Consider the following 7,524-nt stretch of genomic DNA (forward strand, 5'->3'; position numbering starts at 1 on the left):
AAACTTAAATTCTCGTTTGATATATTAATATTCCTTTTTTTATTATTAACGAGACATTTATTATAAATATCCGTTCCTAAAGGTGGTAATTATCTTAAATGGTATTGGGATTTATCGTGCGGATTAGTTATTTATTTATAAATTAAAATATTATAATTTATAATATATTATTATAAATAATTAAAAATACTTATTAGAAATCTAAAAAAGTAGCTGATGAAATAAAATGAGTGAAAAAGTCTAGATGAATGTCCAGGAAAGAGAAATTCTGAAATCAGAATTTCTTTTCTTTTTTCTTTTTTTCTTTTGCTGCCAAGAGTACCTTAAGGAACTCATGGAAGCAAAATTAAAAAAAAAAAAAAAAAATTAAAAGAAAAAAAAGAAAAAAGGAGATGAACTCATTTCCAAATTACAAAAATTATGAGCTTTTTCTTTCCTATTGATCCAAAAGGTATAAACCATTTTTAATTGTTGTTATCTATATTTTGGCATTTTAATTTTTAAATAACTAAAGGCAAATAAATCTAAAAATAAATAAATCTAAATATTTCTAAATTTTTAATAGGTTAGGAAAAATCTCTCTCTTAATGCAAATCAGTTCCTTCTCCAGTTCTTAATGAAACTCAAGATAGAAATGTTAACACTTTGGTCCACGAATCACAGGAAGTGCATACGCAAGAGCACGTTGATTCTCTATATATATCAAACAACCCTCGTGATGTCCACGCTTAGCCTAAATTAAATAGTAATCAAAAACAATAATGATTTCAACGATCCTGCTAATTAAAACCGTGACAACTTGGAGTTGATCAACCATATTTTGTTAAATCCAAAAAATTGACTTCTCATCCTCAGAGTACCGTGATTCTGAAGGCAAATTTCGTCGAGCTTAATCAGACCTGTTTTTTAGAACGGAAAATAAAGAAGGAAGAAAAGTATTAAGCGATTGGCTTTAGTTTTCAAAAAGAAACGGAAGCATTTACTGCGAACCTTGCTATTTTTTTGGAAAATCGGAAAGCAGCTTATGTGGAAAAACAAAGGATTCCGGAACTGGCAATATGCTAAAACCTCCCTAAGTAAACATGAGCAGACCACAGAGCACTTTCCTGTCATTGCCGCATTTTTATGTTGAAGTGAAGCAGTCAAGGGATGATAGATTTAGAGTTCACCAAGCAATACCAGACTGAAAAAGAAATTTGACTCAAGTTTTACGACATAAAATCGAAGTTATCAAGCTCTCAAGGTTTGTGCGTAATATATAAAAAAATTTAAATACATAAATTTAAACTAATGTTTTTTATTAAATTTTTAATTATAAATACTTTAATTGAATCACACTTATCACGTTATATCAATTATCACGTGATAATGCTGCTAAAATATTTTTCAAATTTAAAAATAATTGAATATTTTGTGTATTGTTCAATCTCAGAGGATTATCATACGCGAATCAAAAGAAAACTAGGATTGATACGCAACAGAAACTTTATTGAATGTATTAAGCTATTATCAAATTTGATCCCTTCCTTGCCCAACACATGACAACTCATGGAAACAAAGGAAAGAGAAGTATCTCGTACTTATCTGAAGACATTAGCGAAGAACTAATCTACTTATTTATTTATAAATTATAATATTAAAATTTATAATATATTATAATAAATAATTAAGAATACTTATTAGAAAACTAAAAAGTAGCTGATGAAATAAAATGAGTGAGCGAGAAAGTCTAAGTGAAGATTGTTACCGGTAAATTCCAAAACCGCCATGGTTTTGGAATTTATCGGTAATAATCTTTATCTAGACTCTTTATCTAGTTTTAACATTTATAGGTAATATGTAACATGTTGTAGTATACATTTTTATTTACTTCAAATATAACTTCTTAGTTTTGAGAAATCAAATTTGCGAAATATTTCTTAATTATTGTTGATTCTTCTCCCAATGTGTTGCACATCGACCAACTCTGCTTCATTCTGCGTTATGTTTTACAAAACGGAGAACTAGTTGAGCGGTTCTTAGCATTCATTCCCATGCATAATCATTTTTCAGTTTCTACGCTTAAAATTGTTTTGTAAATGTTAGATTTGTATAGGATCAACATTCAAAATTGCCGTGGCTAGACACACAACAATGCCAGTAATATGACTAGAATCTAGTTAGGTTTACAAGCAAGAATTAAAGAGATCAACTTTCTCGCCAAGTACGTTCCATGTGCTGCTCACTCTTTGAACCTCGTAGGAGTGAGTGCCGCGGAATCAAAGGAGCTGCTGTTAATTTCTTTAGTTTTCTTCAAAAAATTTATAAATTCTTTTCTGCATTGATGCATCAAGGATGTCTTTAAGTCAAAGTTCTCTGCTGGAATACGTGTTAAGGTTCCCAAGACTCTCTGTCAAACTCGTTGGTCAGCTCGTGCTGATGCTTGTTTAGCCATTGAAAAGGGCTATTCTAAAATCAAATTAAAACATATTTCGTTTGTGGTTGTGCATTAGGGTGGGTCATACTTTTAAAAATTTTGATATAGGAACGCGACCAACCTTTTTTATGTATTAGGATATTAGAAGAGACGTGGATAATTGTTCAAAAAAAGTTTATCTAGTAGAGGGGTAGGACGTTTGAAAAACATTTTTACTAAAAATTCATCAAAATGGCACTTGTCTGTCTTTTTTTAAAATTTTATGGGAATGCAACCATCAAAAAATAATTAGACATAATATAGACATAAAAAAAAACATTATCTATGGTGTTACTTTACTTTAGGCCATAAAAACACGGTAGAGTAAAAAAAGTTTCCTTCCAGTATGGATTTTGCAAGAAGAAAAATATTTATAAGTGTTAGAAATGGTAGAGCGCGTAATAATTTAATTATGTAATAGGATATTGGAAGAAACGTGTAAAATTTTTTCTCTCTTTAAAGGTTTGTCTTGGGTGGGCGCAGGGCGTTTAAAAAATATCAAATTTACTAAAAACTATAAAAAAATTAGTATACGAATATTATTTATTATTTTCAATGTATTTAATGCAACTAAAATATAAAATGAGGTGAATCATAAAAAATGGTCGGCAAAATTTGTGGGCTTGGGGCTGATATCCCCCTGTCCATTATTATTAAAAACCATAAAAATTGGTCAATAACAGGAAATGGTGTATGATTTTTTATATGTTATAAAGTTGGTCTTATGGCTAATTTGTAGAATAATTACTAAGATAATAGTATCCTGAAAGATTTGCTTTTTAAATGTGTTCTATTTATTTACGATGACTTTGGCATCCTAAATATTGTAATAAAAAAATAAAGAAATGATGTAATTAACAAATTTATAACATATATAAAGTCTTTACTACAAAAAACTATAAATATTTTTTAACAAACGTAATATTAATTTTATTGCGATAAACGGCTAAGTCTACTCGAGCTCAAACAGTATTAAAATGCCCTAAATTGCATGAGCTATAGGGTAATGGACTTGAACTTTGTTTATCAGAGCTGCCTATGCTGAGAGATAGTTTACGATATGGAATTTTAATGCGTGAAAGATCAGTAACACGTTTGAGTACAAGATGTATGTTTATACAAATATTTCTTCAATTAAAAAGTATTTGGATGTCAGCAAATTCAACAATACTGTTGGTCTCAGAAAAATATGCAGTCGGTAAACTTGTTCTTGATTGGAACATTGGAACAAAAGACATTGGAAAATTGAGAACTACGTGAAAAAGAAATATGTATACGGACAAATTTGATAAGTTATTTGACTTGACAAAATGTAAATGCAAAAATTTATGCTGTAATGAAAGTGGATGCGATGGTGGTTGTTTTAAAGCCCATGTGACTTGTATATGTACAAAAGTAGCAAAGATACAAGAACTATTTTTCTAGCAAGCTCAAAGAAATAAAATTGGCAACAAAAATACTTTACAAATAGGATTAGTTAATATATTAGAGACATATCGGTTAACAAGATATTTAGATAGAAAAGAATCAGACTTTAAAATACCATTATTTAAACATTTGTTTTCTTCTTTAGCTGTAAAATTTCAAACAAAAATAGACGATTCGGATTGGCAACGAAAATGCAAATAATTCAGAAAAAGATTACTTCAGTTTGAAGAAAAATTACTTAAATTTTACCAGGGTTTCTCAAGCAGCGATTAGGTATGGAGTATCTAACAGAGCTGCATCAGCCATAGCAACTACTGCTTTAGCTTCTGCAAGGGAAGTTGATCACAACAAAATAAAACGAGGTAAGAATAAGTTAATGAAAGAAATCCAAGGTAAATCTGAAAAAGTAATAATGAATGATAATACTCAATGTATTTTTTTTTGATAGACGAATAGATTTAACTAAGTACATGAAAGAAGAAGAAGATGCAAAATTAAATCCATTGGATAAAAAAAAAAAAGAATATTATTCAGTTTGTTCTGAACCTTGAGGTAAATACCAATTACATTTCACTAACAATTCTAAAGGAAGAGTAGAAACTGCAGCTGAGCAAACAGCTGATAAGCTTTATGAATGGATTGTGCATCATGATGTTGGAGACTCTTTAGTTGCCATTGTTGCGGGCTCAATAAATTTAAACACTGGTTGGAAAGAAGGTATTTTCCTTGAACATAAATTGGATAAAAAACTAATATGGATAATTTATGCTCTACATACAAATGAACTACCTCTCCGACATCTTATGATTTAGCTTGACAGAAAAACCGCATCAAAAAATAACTTTTTTGGTTCTATCGGAAAACTTATAGGTAAGATCATTAGCTTCAAAGTCAAAGATAGCATTTCCTAATTTCCAAAATTTTCTAATGCAATGATAGATCGTGACTCTGAAGTTGTAAAATTGCTTTCTGATGATCATTATAAAATTACCCATGCAATTAACGCAGGAGTTTTTCCGGACAATCTTAAAGGAAAAGAAATTGGGCCACATTTGCATGCAAGATGGTTGAATTTCGCAAATAGAATATGTTTACTTTGGTGCTCAGAAATCTTATTTTTAGTTGAGAAACATACAATCTTCAACTTCAGGTGGAGTTCATTGTTGTAGTTTATACGCCACTTTTGTTTGAAATTAAAGTAAAGTGGAAGTGGACTGAAGGGCCTAACCATATACTCAAGCAGTTAAAACTTCTTTGTCATCAAAGACCTAAAGTTTAAGATATTGTATTGTCCTATGTTTTGCCTATAATAAATGGAATCAGTGAAAATGTTCTTCAAGCATTGTTATGTAGTCTAGAAAAAGCAGAAAGAGAATTTGCAGTAAAAACAATTTTAAAATTAAGAGGAGATTCAGAATACGAAAACACTAATGTAAGAAGTAGAAGACATCATATGCATAATGAAAATCCTGTTTCACGTTTTTATCTAATTAATTAGAGTTTAGATCTTTACTTACATGTTTATTGTCAAAGGATGAACTTTTAAAATACAATGATACCCGATGAATACACCTTGTTTTCCTGTTCATAGGCAAGCTATTGAAAGATGTGTCCAAGAAGTCATAAGAGTTTCTCAGTCGGTATTTGGAAAAGATAAAAGAGATGAGTTCATCACAGTAGCGTAGCGACAAAAAATTGCCCCCCCCCTCCTCCCTCAACTTCATCCAAATCCCTACTTTTAGATTGTAATAATTTTGAAACGATATTTAATGGAGCTAATATTTAAATAATTGACACCAAAATGCAAAGAAAATCTAAAAAATCCATTTTAACCCTGTTGCATATACTATTTCTTTTTTTTTATTGCTTTCCAAAATAGTTTTAGGAAAAGCCTTCATTACATCTACATATCTATATTTTATGGAAAAAAAAGTTGCTAATATTTGGCACCCTATTCATAGTATCATTTATAACCAAATTTAGGTTGTGGGCCGCACAAAGAATAAATGTTGGGTTTTTTCTATTTCTTTATTGTTTCTTGTAATCTTGTTTGTACCCCAGTAAATGCCACTCATGCTTGCTCCATCATAACCTTGTCCCCTACTTTTTTTCAAATCAACATCAAATGATTTTAGTATACCAATGTTTGATTTGATATTGAATTTGCCGATTGATTGTTAACTAAAAAACCCTATAGATTTTACTTCAATTATTATTAGGAGAGGAGATCCATTTATGTTATAACAAATTTAAACAAATCGAAAAAAAATACTTAGTTGGTCTGTTTTAGATAAATCTTAAGTAATAGGGGAACATGGGGTAAGATGACGAATGGGGCAAGATGACGACCTACAGTTATCTCTTAAGCAAAACTAAATATAACAGTTAACTTTAGCTGAAAGGGAAGTAGATTAATTTTACTAGATTTATCAATGGTTTCTTTTTAAGTATTATTTTTGTGACGAAAGTTAAGTATAAAAACATTTTTCCGACATTGAAAAAAAACATTTTATTCTCGTTTGACTTGATTTATTACATGGCTACATCACCAGCTAAAGGTAAGCGAGAAATTTCCATTTAGTTTGATTAAACTGGAAGCCATACAAGAAGTATTAGGCTATGATAATTTGATTATGTATAGTTCTGATTCATTTTAAAGATTGTATTAACCTGGGGCAAGATGACCGGGGCAAGATGGCTAGTCCGTAATCCATATTAAACGAAAGTTTACTTGTACTGTTTGCTATTCTTGTATTGTTCAGTCATTATTTTATTACGAAATACAATATTTGTTTGATAATAGTTTTATTTTGTTGCGTTGGAGTTTGCAACAAACTGATTACTAGGTTGTTACTGTTTTTTTGCATTGTCCAATATAAATGTATAATTTATTAGTTTTAAAAATTACACCTTTACTTGTATTACTTTTTTAATAAAAAAGAATTTGTGATGATGGTTTTTGTGGTGTTTATAGCTTCATAGAGTTTTCTTTTCTTAAAGTTTTAAACTTTGCTAACTCAAATCGTCATCTTGCCCCGTATACGGGGCAAGATGACGATTTGAGTTAACATTGATTAATTAGTTTTTCCTCCACTGTTTTCTACTTTAGAGTAGTTTTTTGATACATCATTGGCGCGGAAGGATATTTTATCATTTTTAAATCAAGTTTTAATTTTTGGGACAGATATTGACTGAGATACAGGCGTTTTTCAAAACGTTCGTCATCTTGCCCCGTGTTCCCCTATCAATAATCATTGAAAAAAAGAAGTAAATTGGTATCATTGATAACTATTCTTTCTAAATTTTTTGAGAAAAGACAAATAATTTCATTCTGAATTCAAGGCGACAAATAATTAACATGGCCACTAAGCAAAGTTATCACTTCTTTCAAAACACTATAATAGCTGAAACACAGCTATTATAGTGTTTTGAAACAATATAATAACTGTGTTTCAAAACACTATAATAACTGTGTTTCAAAACACTATAATAACTGTGTTTTGAAACAATATAATAACTGTGTTTCAAAACGCTATAATAACTGTGTTTTGAAACAATATAATAACTGTGTTTCAAAACACTATAATAGCTGTGATTCAGATATTTATAATGGTAACTTTTTATCAGATTTTTAACTATTA

The sequence above is a fragment of the Hydra vulgaris genome, chromosome 10 (genome assembly GCF_038396675.1).
Source record: "Hydra vulgaris chromosome 10, alternate assembly HydraT2T_AEP".
Lineage (NCBI taxonomy): Eukaryota > Metazoa > Cnidaria > Hydrozoa > Anthoathecata > Hydridae > Hydra > Hydra vulgaris.